The sequence below is a fragment of the Carassius carassius genome, chromosome 41 (genome assembly GCF_963082965.1).
Source record: "Carassius carassius chromosome 41, fCarCar2.1, whole genome shotgun sequence".
In the NCBI taxonomy this organism is placed as follows: Eukaryota; Metazoa; Chordata; class Actinopteri; order Cypriniformes; family Cyprinidae; genus Carassius; species Carassius carassius.
Genome location: NC_081795.1, coordinates 17,597,194 through 17,611,146, shown reverse-complemented (window position 1 = coordinate 17,611,146; position 13,953 = coordinate 17,597,194). Strand labels below are relative to the sequence as shown.

The 13,953-nt window shown below is 37.6% G+C and overlaps 1 protein-coding gene across 3 annotated transcripts in view; it reads right to left on the bottom strand.

Annotated features, from left to right (window-relative positions):
• LOC132122913 (leucine-rich repeat and fibronectin type III domain-containing protein 1-like protein) overlaps positions 1–6,590 on the bottom strand; it is a 122,872-nt gene extending 116,282 nt beyond the window's left edge. For all 3 annotated transcript variants that reach the window (XR_009426448.1, XR_009426449.1, XM_059533413.1), the window contains exon 1: positions 5,947–6,590. The gene's annotated coding sequence lies outside the window, so the exon portion shown is untranslated. The remainder of the gene's footprint in view (positions 1–5,946) is intronic.
• Positions 6,591–13,953: the final 7,363 nt, after the last annotated feature.

The following is a 13,953-nucleotide window of genomic DNA, read 5'->3' as shown; positions in this document are numbered from 1 at the left end:
ACACTGTTTCCCTATAGTTGTCTCTCATGCCAACATCACTCTCTTTATCTGAAGGCATTTAACTGGTGATCAGCCCCAAATGAAGAAAGCAGAGCATTCACTCACACTTAATGTCAGACCCAGTGTTAGTCAGACAGAGGTGAACGCAATTGTGCTGGGACCCCTTCATAAAGTGATTTTCACTGAGCCAATGAAAGAAGAAGACAGACTGTAGGGATCGGTCATCCTTGAAAGGCATAGGAAGTGATGGTTTCCCACCGTGCTGGATCTGTTTCTCTGCAGGAACCCCAGAATGGATTAGTAAAGGCTTTGGCTGTGGTTTGACTGGCTGTAACCATAGATCAATAGAGGACTTAAGAGCGCAGGACAAATATATAAAGTGCACTTAAGCATACCTTAATTATACAAACAGACACAATGTTAAATATATACTGAAGACTGGACTGGAGTGAGACAAAAATGCTACATTTTCTGGGTCATATTTCACATAATTATTATTTAGAGTGGATTTGAAATTTAAAACTGCTCATGGTGGGGGAAAACTGTTGGTAAGGTCTAGGGCCCTCTCCATACGAATGTGGTTATTTTTAAAACAACGCACGCAAACGATGCAGCAGGTCACTGAAACCGAATATTTTTTTAAAACGCCTGCCAGGGTGAAGATTTTCAAAAACTCTGGTTGCAGTATTGTCATGTAGACAGCAAAACCGGCTTGTGATGTCAGAGCCAGCGCTGTCATCTCTGCGTACTGGAAACTTTTTCAGGCATCTGATTGGCCAACATGGATTTATGGTTGAGATTATATTGTCACCTGTTGGTTTGGCATGCTCTTGACAGTCCTTCTTGGCCTGCGTTTGTGTTTCATGTGGACTTTTTTTTCATGACAGACTTTTTTTTTAACCGAAAGCTAAAAGGAAAGCCTCAGTTTTTAAAAATACCATGTACGTGTGGACATGGCCTAGATAAAACACTATCAACATGCATTTTTAATGTATTACAAACTAAGGAACTTTCTTTTTCTTTTTTACAGTTCTAGGTTTTGGAATAATGTCACTGTGTATGCTTTACATTCTTGGTGATATTAAACAAGATATTAGATATTATTTGAACAAGTGATATTAAAATCAGAGTGCAAAACTAACGTTTGATTATTACATTATTGATTATTGATTATTACAAAAATAACAGCAAAAAAAAAACGAAAATTATATAAATGCATGTATAATTAATTACTAAAAACACATCATCTATTAATAAAAGTAGACATATAAAAGATCATAACAGCAAATTATTACATAGGGACAAAATGAACAATTATTTACAAATATATATAATCACATACTATTAAAAATAATAATAATAATGCATTTTATTTAGAATTAAAATGATAAATAATTATAAATTATATCCAATATAATATCCAATAAATATATAATTAATGATTTAAATTATATCAAACAATTATAAAAATTATATGAATCAATTCTGAAATTAAGAAACATGAATAACTAAGCAAGTAAGTAAGTAAGTAGGGCCAGCACATTTTCTCTATTCACCTACCTTTGGTTGGCATGACTAAACACTTATTTTTGATTCTGATTACTACTGGTGTTATACAAATAGTAGCTGCCAAATCACTGTATTATTCCAAATATCAGTGCTCTGGTGAGAGCAGTGGTAACTGCATACTGTGAAAGCTCATGTTCTTAAGCCTTTTTGGACAGGACTAGTTTTTCCTGAGGATGTCAGGTTAATATGTGTTTCACAGACATACTTTGCAGTTTTAATCCTAAAAGTAAGAAAGAAAGAAAAATAGCAAATTACACACCACTTTTTGGCTAACTTAGTGGGTCCTCTGAGAAATCTAACCAGGCTCTGATAGGGATGTCATGCCACGTTTCCTCATTTATTTTGACCTTCATTGAATACCATAACAAAAGTTAAATTTCTCATAGTGCTTCCTGCTGCACCTTCACTATGGATTTCAACCTTTTTGCCAGCTTTCCGGGGGAAAGTAAAAGTTGGCGGTTCAAGTGCTGCTGGCATCCAATCTGACGTAATGGTAAAATTAAATCAAGCACAGTCCTATCGCCGACTCATATGTTTTACAATAAATCAAGCCTGACAGAGAGTAAGATTTGTAGTGAGTTGTTGCTAATACCATAGATAAACACTGTGACGAGTGGGGCGGGGCCGAGGGATGTGGGAACATGAGTGAGGCCGGTGGAGTGATTGGGAAATCCGCTACACCTGCGACCCACCACCGGTCTTGAGTCCCACAGAGGAGATGGAAGGATATAAAACTGGAGCGACGACAGTGAAGGACGAGAGAGGACCAGGCCTGGGATTTTAGTTGTGTTTTGGTTTTTATTTGAGCGCACCAGTCGTCTGTGAGGGGCTGGTGCGATGTTTTGTGTTTATTTTTGTAATTAAAATGTTTTTGATTGTCCGCCGGTTCCCGCCTCCTTCCGGATGAATACGAAGGTTTTTATCATTACAGTGGTGCCGAAGCCCGGGAGAAGGAGGGACGCGCTGCTGAAGATCCCTCGCCGCTGTGGTAAATCCGCGGTGCCACAGAGCAGGCGAGGAGGATGCCGCCATGGACGCTCGAGGCGGTGGACTGGAGCGAGTTGCCGGGGACGGGCGAGCTCGCTGCCGACCGCCCACGATATGGAGGGACGGCTGCTGTCCGTGAGGGAGCGGAGGAGTCCGCGCCGTTCGCCAGGGGGCCGGAGCCTGCTGCCTCCATGAAGGAATCCGGAGGAGCAGGGAACGGGGGACTCCTGCCGGCTGCACCAAAACCGGAGGAGCCGTCCACCGGGCGGCGGAGGAGTGTCGTGCCGTCCGCCGAGGGCCGTCCAGTGCCACCGCAAGGCACCACGGAGGAGATCACCCAGCCGGTGGAGGGCCGAGCAGCAGTGCGTCTGGGAACCGGACTTTTTTTTTTTTTTTCCTCTCTCCCCTCTCTCGTCTCTGTCGCTCCTCCTTCCATCTCCGTTTCTCTCGCCTCATCTGTCCTACCCCCAGGTTCCCGCAGGTCCCCGGGAGTAGAGCGCAGTTTCGAGGGTACCCCCCGGCCTGCGAGGGGTGATTGGGGTATGTGACGAGTGGGGTGGGGCCGAGGGATGTGGGAACACGAGTGAGGCCGGTGGAGTGATTGGGAAATCCGCTACACCTGCAACCCACCACCGGTCTTGAGTCCCACAGAGGAGATGGAAGGATATAAAACTGGAGCGATGACAGTGAAGGACGAGAGAGGACCAGGCCTGGGCTTTTAGTTGTGTTGTGGTTTTTATTTGAGCGCACCAGTCGTCCGTGAGGGGCTGGTGCGCTGTTTTGTGTTTATTTTTTGAATTATTAAAATGTCCTTTGATTGTCCGCCGGTTCCCGCCTCCTTCTTCCCGATGACTAGGAAGTCTTTTATCATTACAAACATATTAGGACTCAAAAGCTTTACAAGCCCCCTCAGGTCTAGCAGAGAGCCATTGATATTGCTGAGGTGTAAAACGTTTAAGCAAAATATTAATGTGCTTCACAACATAATGGAAGAACAGACTCGACCTTCGCCATCCTTTACTCCGCTTCACTCCCCAACTGTTTTACAGCCTCGCCTCCATCCCACTGTCCACGATGTGTATCTATGTTGGCTTCCAGACCAGATCGACTGGAAAATTGCATGTCTGCCCATTTAAGTTCTATTGGCGAAAATTCTGTTGTTGGGCATCAACTCAAAAGTAACAAGAGTTAATTTAGAGCAGTCACCGGCCATGCTAAACGTCGAGGAGAGGGAGTGGGAAGAGTAATAGGTAATAGCAGAGCAACACACAGGGTAATACATCGGCACAATTAGCTGCAAGCCGAGGCAGCTGTGGTGTGACGGAGGCCTGAGGGTAATTGCAGACCCCACTCATCACTGCCTCTCCTTAATGCAGAACTCTACACCTTGGGAGAGAGAAAGAGAAGGACTTACTCTTCCTTTCCCTCGCCCCGCTCTCTTCTTCCATTCCAATCATCCCTGAGCACCACTCTGTTTCATGGTGAGCCCACTCTCTGTCTTTCTCTCTGGAGATTGGAGTGTGCACAATGGTCCTACCACATGCTGAAAAATATGACAGTCTGTTTGAAAAGCCTGAGATGGAGTGTTCAATCTTGAGCACGCGCTCAGAATACGGCCTCGTCTGCATATTTGGTGAGTGGTGCAGCTCATGATGGATTGTAGAAAAGGAGGACAGGGAAAAGGGGAAAATTTGAAATATTCCATTCAGATGCCATGGCTCTTATGGAATTATGCAACAAACGATGGTTAAATTACATTTACTGACACCTTGAAACCAATAACGCTGACTGGCTTGATGTGGAAATCAAGCTAAAAAAGGGTATCTCGCAAAATAATAGTAAATAAGTAACTAAATAAAATAAATAACAACAACAATAACTATATATATATATATATGATTGAGAATTTTCTTTTTGTCTAAAAATAATAATTTGGTGTCAGTAATTTTTTAAGCAGTTTTAAGCTTTTAGCATGCCATTTTCCACCATGTGTTTTCTCACTGTTCATATAACACCAGTACCAGCACCAGTACCAGCTCTAAAATGCTAAAAATGATTTAAGACATTTTAAGCCTTAAATTGTGGAGGGGTAAATTAAGACTTTTTAGTACCAGCAGAAACACTCAAATAATAAGTCAGAGTAAACAATGTTTTCATTTGCATATCCCATCAAACCCAATATGGCAATAAAGAAACAATATAATGAAATAACACAATTCAGATAGTGATCATGTTGAAGGGCATTAAAGGGAAAGAAACATATGTTTGCTAACAGCACATACGGATTCAATTATGTCCGGTTCTGAAATAACCATCTGCACCTGACATGACTCAAATGATTTCAGGCTACAGAAGCTATAGGCGATACAGGACGATAACTCATCTACAGGCCCACCATGGCCCCCTACCTGTGGACTAGAATAAGACATTATGAGCTTTGCAACTTGACATTCAAAACTCCTCCAAATTGTGGGCTTACAATCATAGCAGACAGTAATGCAATACATGGAAATGAATCAAGTGGCTTTTATCTTCCTTTTACAGCACAATTACAATACAAATGCACTAGTTACTGATACTGAAGTGTGTGTTAATGAATGTAAGAAAACGATGACACATGTCACCTGGCATCATTAAGATTCTCACAGAACATGTTTGCATATGAATGAAATACATATGAGCATTAAAGCCAAATAATATCATCTTGATGATCTGCTTGTGACTCAGAATACATTATGCATACATTTTATCGAGCTATTTGGACACATTTGTGCTGTTAGATTATATCAAGCACTCTGTGGCACTTAACACCAGTAATCATCTTTAAAATTACAACATCTTGCCAAGCAGAAAACCCCTATCTGGATGTACTATCGCAGTAGAAACGTGTGTAGAACATTTTGTCGTGCAGACAACAACAAAAAAAAAAAAAAAACTATCAGGGTGTGCTACCACCATGGGTAAAATATCTTGTCAGGCAGAACTAACCCGCAACCCTAATCCTAACATTATAAGAATGCTTGAATAGCATACAGTTTGTCTAAACATCATTTTGCATCATTTACATCATCATTTGGCAAAATCCAAATCTTTAAGTAATTGCATATGCAAATAAAGAGGAGAAAGTGAGATATCATGATGGGGAGAATCGTGGCTCTTGTGCATTGCTGACCATTACTCAGCATCCATGCAGAGAAACACCTCGAGATCATTGCATCTGGAGGAAGATCAAGCTACTTATTTATAACATTAGCTTTATAGTAATCAGAACCCAATCTGAACCAACAACGATGCGCAAAAAAAAAAAAAAAACGCTCTAGAAATCAAGAGAGAAATAGTTTGCAATGCACCGTTAATTAATCCCAACAGAGTCTTTTAAGAAAATGTTACCTTTCCACAGCGATGTACCTTATCCTCCGGTGAAAAGTGAAAGCCGGTGGTCGTTTGATGAGGACGAGGTCGGATTGCACTAATTAAAACTGGGTTAAAAGATCAGACATGTTCGGTGCGGTTGCACAGTACCATAATGTTCTTCACAATGTGAACCAAAAAGCAAGCTTTCATTTTCTTTATGCAGCGCAATGCAATTTGCCTCTACTTTTGCTTTTGCGCATAAATAGTTCCCATTCTTGTGCTCGACCCTTCTTCCAAGGTGCGGAGAAACAGATATCTACTTTCCGTGGCTTTTCATTTCATCTTGCGATAAGTAGATAAGAATACATATCCGTATGCTGCTCAAATACAGGACAATCCAATCCGTCAGTGGTGTAAATCCTCGTGAAGGAAGCCCCTCGCAATATCATCCTGATAGATGAGTTAGAAGACAAATACGCACGAAGCGTCTGTTCGTCTTGGAGCACGCTGAAGAGTGGGCGTTATAGGAATAGATCTTTACTGCTCACTGGCAATAAGCATGCATGCCTCCGCCTGAAGCACTGCTCCCCTTCATGCACACAAACAGGCGTGCTGTCAACGCGGATGGCAGAAACTTGTGACTTTGAGATTGGTGAGAGGTAAAACAGATAGCTACAACATTACAGAGTGTGAGAGGAGAGCACCAAGTCAGGCGAAACTATAGGACCCTGCCACACAGGAGGAGCAAATATTAAATGAGCGCCCGGCACGTGAGCGGGTTCTTAATCAGACGGAAATAATATTATACAATAATCTGATCAACGCGGAGATAAAGGTGTGTTCCCGCTTTAGTTTCTTTGCCCAGTGTCAGTGTCGTGCTTCAGCACCACGGACAGCGCACACGGCGGCGGAACGTTTGAAAACTGATTTATTTTGTACTGGCAAAACTTGATTTATGATAGTTTGTAGCGATAAGGAATTACCTCCGGAAGGGATGGAAATATAAAGAAACAGTTCACGATATAGCATAGAACAATAATATAACAAAGTAGACCTTTTTTTTTAGTGTGTGTGTGTGTGTGTGTGTATATATATATATATATATATATATATATATATATATATATAGTGTTACATTGTATATCTATGATAATTAGCTCACAAAACTAATCTGGATGATGAATCAGCTGGACTAGTTTTAAGGCCAGAATTCAACTATTAGATCTTGAAGTTAGCTAGAATGGGTAGATTTATTTATTTATTTTGCAGTGGCTCAATTGCAGTTAACTTATCTGGATACATGTATTTGTTTGTTTATTTATTTATTTATTTTTAATATATTATTTACACCACTGTAGTGTCTTCCACTATTTTTTTACCTCAAATTATTATTAAAACGTAATATCGGCTCAAGTTGAATAGATTACTGCAGCTATATGACCCAGGGACCTTGGGAATGTCATTTAACCTCAAGAGACATTGAAAGATTATAGGAAACAGATGTGAAATCCCACAAAATGGAGGTCTGCTGCAGGGATGAAAGAGACAGCATGCCTGATGCACTACTCCTTAGAGACATTAAAAGCGATTGGAGGCTGATAAAAAGAAGTAGGAAAGTCAATAGGAGACAGAGTTTAAAGAAAAGCTGAAGGGTTAGTGTGAAAATACACAAACACTCTGGAAACAAAGCAGGTGTCCAAAGGGCCGATCACTGAATCACAAAGAAAGCAAGAAGGATAAAAAGTGAAACAGGTAACATTCTGTAGAAATAATATAAATAGATCAAAGACAGGAAAGGACTGCTGAGGTAAAGCTGAATAATTGATAATAACTACATTGTGGAGTGTCAGGTGTGGGGAAAATGGAAAAATAACACATTCAATTCTCATCTGTATGTCAGTTGTAAACCAAATATATATTCTGTGTCAAAACACATTCTGTATGTCGGCATGAAATCAAAACTTATTGAACATGTGAATGACACACGCACACACACACACAGACACACACACACACACACACACACACATACATATATACATATATATATATATATATATATACATATATATATATATATATATATACATATATATATATATATATACATATATATATATATATATATATATATATATATATATATATATATATATATATATATATATATATATGTATATATGTATGTGTATATATATATATATATACATATATATATATATATATATATATATATATATATATATATATATATATATATATATATATATATATATATATACACATACATATATACATATATATGTATGTATATATATACATATATATATATATATATGTATATATATATATATATATATATATATATATATATATATATGTATATATGTGTGTGTGTGTGTGTGAGTGTGTGTGTGTGTGTGTGTGTGCGTGTGTCATTCACATGTTATATATATATATATATATATATATATATTTTTTTTTTTTTTTTGTCACAATCCAATCAACAAGCAATGGATAAAATGTGCTGTTTTTATTTTATTATATTTTATTCTGAAAACTGCTGAATATTCACTTTGCCTCTGTACTAATAGTAGACAGCAAGTAGGGTATTTCTACAAAATAATTTCTAACTTTTCCTTTGATTGATGCTGCATTTAAACCAAACACTGTTGTATCACTTATAATGGGAAGATGATTAAGAATTAACAAAGTATAAAACATACATAACATTGATTGATGATTGATTAATTGATTGATTGAAGCAAAAATCAGCTGTTTAACAGTGACTTTGTTCCACCACCATTATTATGATAAGTCTCAAGTTAACTTAAGATAAGTTTAAGTCAGTGTAGATATCTGAGCATACTTTAAAAGACAATTATGAATTAGGCTTATGGGCATACTTATCAATCCTCATTTTATGAGAAGCTGTAGCTTAACTGGCACAATGGTTCCGCAGCGTGGTTCCAAGCCCAATTACTTTTTATTACAATAACCAACCTTGCAGATTTAGAATGGTAAATACTATATAGTCAGTGTCTATTTTTAGATTATAAAAGCTTTTGCTGGATCCAATTTCAGCAACCAGTTTGAGGATGACAGTCAATGAATAATAAATGATTTAATCACATCTATAATGCAAAATTAAATAAAGAATTAAGAGGTTTGAGATTACGATTGCAACTAATTTTGAAATTGTGCATCAATGTACTCCAATTTACATACGGTTATTGATTGATCGATTGATTGATTCTACTGCACTTTACAAAATCTACCATAAAATACAATTTAGTTTTTGTGGAACTTCTGAAAGTAGTTTTCTTACATCATTTGGTATCATGTCAGTGTCTATCTGTAATATATACTTTGTATCTTTGTTTATGCAAACAGGTCAGGAGAGTTACAGCCATCGTACAGGTCACAGTGTGGGGCAGTCACTGCAAATCACTCAGCACTGCAGCACTGCCTCAGGGCATTATAAAAATCAATCATACATGTACACATGGATCAGCGAGGGAGGGCAGGTGTGTGTAAGGTGTCTGCTGCCATGTTAGTGATCTGTTTGAACAGCCACATCCCTTAGGCTGAACATCTTGTCAGTATCTCTTTTGTTTTACATTTTAGATCCAAACTGTGTGTCTTCAAATATGCTATCTGAAGCAAACTCGAATGGTTGTTTGCCAAAACCCACCCCAAGATTTTTCTAAAACAGTGACTCTCAAAACTGAGATCTGCAAAGGATTGGCTGATTTGTAAAAAAAATAATAAAAAAAAAATAAAAAATAAATACATAAATAAATAATAATAATAATAATTAAAAATACAGTAAATAAATACAAAGTCATTGCAAAACACACACACAGAGAGAAATAAATATGATTAACTGATTAAGACATAAAAATAAAAAAAAATTGTTAACATTAATTTTATGAAAGTGTTTTAATTTTACTCCAGTAATGTAAATCTTAGTAGTCACGCTATATTTTAAGGTTCAAATCACACTATTAAAGTGAGACAACGTAAATTTATAATATACTACGGAAATTTTGTAAAGACTGTCACCCTGATTTAGTCAAAACTTTTCCAACATTACAAATGTCTTTATTGTCACTTTAGACCAATTTAACATGTTCTTGCAGAATAAAAGTATTCGATTCTAAGAATAAATGGTAATGTATGTCAATGTAGATTAGGAGACGTTTATTAAACGTTCATTGCATTTTGCATTTTGCCCCAAAATAATTTAATATAGCATCCCTCCCATTGTGTCTAATGAGAAAAAAAGCTAAATATTCTAAAAATTCTGTACAACAGTCGGGTCATTTTAGGTCTCAGGTATGCTAAAGCCCCTGGAGTGGGGTAATGTGCAGGCTAAATGCTGAAGCAGCCATGGGTATTACCACTTGCATCGCCTGTCGTCAGCATGAACTGAACTAACCCTTGCATGCTGTCCAGCTGAGAGGGTGTCAGTGTACTCAAGGCCAGGCTCAATCTGTAGTACTGAATAACAAGGACCCACTGAAAAACCCACTGAATGCCCAAGGATCTGAACAGTGCACAGGTTTATACTGTGTGGATCATGCATCTTAAAACGCTCTACTGATCCCCAGAGTAAATGGATAAAATACAATAGGCTTTACATGTAAGCATTTGTTCTAAATCTGTCTGACACAACCGAACTTCAGTTTGATCTACACTGATAAACCAGGAAAACATATGAAGACATACTACTAGAAATGTGCAGCCCTTACTTACAGCTTATACTATGTTAACATTTATGTTTTGGGCTTATGTATTTAACATATGGATAAGATTACTTTAGTTCCAATTTTAGACACAATGTTGAGATTCGTATTTAATATTTTTATTTATTTAAAATAAAAATAATTTTACTACCACTGCAACGACTACTGCTAATAATTAATAATAAAACAAAAATAACAAAGAAACAATTAAAACAGTCATTTTAAATTGTAATAATATTTCACAATATAACTTATTTTTATCCAATAAATGTAGCATAAGGGACTTATTTCAATATATATATATATATATATTTTTTTTTTTTTTTCACATCAGTGCATCTGCACATAAAACATACATGCCAAACCCCACAACAGCTCACAGCAAACAATTCTGCAAATCATTATATAATTAATTTACAGTTTTATTAATTTTATATTTAGCATTTTGGCCACCCCAGACCCCCCATAGTGCCAACCTCAGTATATAATCCTACGGTGGCCGAGAGAGCTCAACTAGCTGCAGATTGCAAAACACATGCAAATTGAAAAAACACCAGCAAATAAAAAAAACATCTCCATCAGTTTGACAACAGAAGTGCTGCAAATCCTTCACAACACATGCATGTAACGAAACGCGCTGCAAATCATAACACATGCATATAACGAAAAGCGCTGCAAATCATCACAACACATGCATATAATGGAACGCGCTGCAAATCCTCACAACACAGGCATATAACGGAACGCGCTGCAAATCCTCACAACACAGGCATATAACGGAACGCGCTGCAAATCCTCACAACACATGCATATAACGAAACGCGCTGCAAATCCTTACAACACATGCATATAACGAAACGCGCTGCAAAATCTCACAACATATGCATATGACGAAACACTCTGCAAATCCTTCACAACACATGCACATTAAGAAACGCTGCAAATCATCACAACACATGCATATAACGAAACGCGCTGGAAATCCTTCACAACACATGCATATTAAGAAACGCTGAAACTTGGATTTGCTTATCGTGCAGTGGCTACTGGTCAGTGGAGTTGTTGGTGAACTGGAAGGTGAATTTTTTTTTTTTTTTTTTAAACACCATGATTCCTTTATCTTTTGGATATTATTAGCCTAAATAAGCTGAATAATTGCATGATTAAATGTAAAACGTTACTTAGGACATAACTTTAATATCCTCAGCTAAATATAATTTCAAGGTTAATGAAAATAAATTTGCAATGCTTCATTAATTGTTTCTTAATTTGCATGTGTTGTGATGATTTGCAGCACGTTTTGTTATATGCATGTGTTGTGATGATTTGCAACTATTGTGTTGTCAAATTGATGAAGATGTTTTCTTCATTTGCTGATGTTTTTTTTTTTTTTTTTTTGCATGTGTTTTCTTAAGTTGCAACGTGTTGAGCTCTCTCGGCCACCGTATAAACCCCTCTATACAGCCTTCAGACCTTCAGTGATTCACATGCACAGAGTTTGAGGGAATGTAACAGAATACATTTTATTTACTTCAATCAATATTTCCAGCAGTCAAGCCTCAACGGTCAGAACACAGCCCCCCGCTAGGTCCTGTGGCGCTTTGAAACCCCACAACCCTTTCATCATTTTTTTTATTTTACCAAGAAGAATAAAGCATGCATGTTGCATTGTTGAATCTCCCAATTGTGCCATTTTGCTGAAAGAAAGGCCTTTTTTTACACTATGCTGTGACTTAAGAAATGAGAGAAAGACAAAAGCTATCATTACTTCAGGGTATATTTCCTCAACTGCACTCTGTTCACCATGCACCTTTATTCATGTGAAAAGCCCATTGTCTACTGTACTTGTCAGAAACGGAAGATGGAGAGAAAGACTTATCCATGTACTAAAATTTGATCCTTTTACATAATAAAAAAATATATGGATTGTTCCTGAAATACTTCAAATGTATAGTTTGTATGTAATACTCATAAAATAATAGAACTGATTAAGATGTGAAAAGTAATTCAAACAGCTAACACGATGAAACAGACAAATTAGGTTAAGTCCACATTAGATTACTAAGACTACAAGTATTGTTGGCTTAGTGTCAGTGTCATTCGGGATGCAGTTTTAAAATTTGTACAATATTAATTCACAAATCTTAAAAAAGCAAACTTGTTTGAGTGTTTTAGCATCACAACTGGTTTAGCCACGGACGTAATAGTTTGGTTATACAATCACAAGCTAAGTTTTGACCTCAAAATACAGAGTTGCTTTTGGAAGATGAAGAAAAGATTATGGTTTATGTAGCAGGAGCAGAGGAGTAATTGTCACCTACTACTGTATGTACTTTCTAGGTGCTTCAATTGGTTGCCAAATTAAAACGTCTCACAGCAATTGTAATTTATGCTGATGATAAAGCTGTTCCTTATATGGCTCTGCTGAAGAGTACTTACTCGTCACATTGGTGTTGTGTTGCTCGTGTTCTGAAGCAGAGCAGCTCCAGATGTGCAGGCTGCAGGAAATGCATGCTCTCAGCTGTGGTGAAGTACGTCTGGCACCTTGGAATAGTTTGTTGCTTGGAACGTGTCCTTTCTGCTGTTATGTGCTGTTGTATAAATAGTCAAGGATAAGGCTTGTCATCCATTTCACTTTGCAGTGAACACTTTGTTTTAAGTCTCGGCTTGAAGTTATTCAAAGTTTTCACTGTTATCAACCAGGATAAAGATACAGTTTGTTGAACAGCTGAAGCAGGCAACGTTGTTGTCACTCTGGAAGGAGTATATACTGTACATTGTCACACTAGCATGCCATTATCAGGGGTGTGATTTGGGGTGGTGGTTTCGGGCTGTAGGCGGTTGCGATGGGTTGGGTATTGGTAAACATAATGATCGCTCACCGCTGTCAACGTTTTTTGTGCCTTTGAATCATGTCGTCATGTCACTCCGCAAGTAGTCCAATAATTTGTCACGATTGAAGTTCAAAGTGTACGCGAACTGTTCTGAATGCCACACTCCCAACCATCTACTGAACAGCTTCAGTTGACTGACGAAGACTGTGAACACGGATGATTCATGTAAGCAAATCCAATATATTGTCTTTCATTTTTATATGCAGGTCTAGTAAAATTTAACCAATCAATTGATCACTTTTGTCATTATTCCATAACATTAATGTTAAACGATTCTGGGCTAACTTAGCAAAGTAACGCCTTGTTGGTTATTGCTTACTTCTAGCTAGAAAGTTTAGCAGCTTCTACAAGGCTCGAAATTGCCAACATTTTTGTCGCATATTCTCCTAAAATTTAATCTG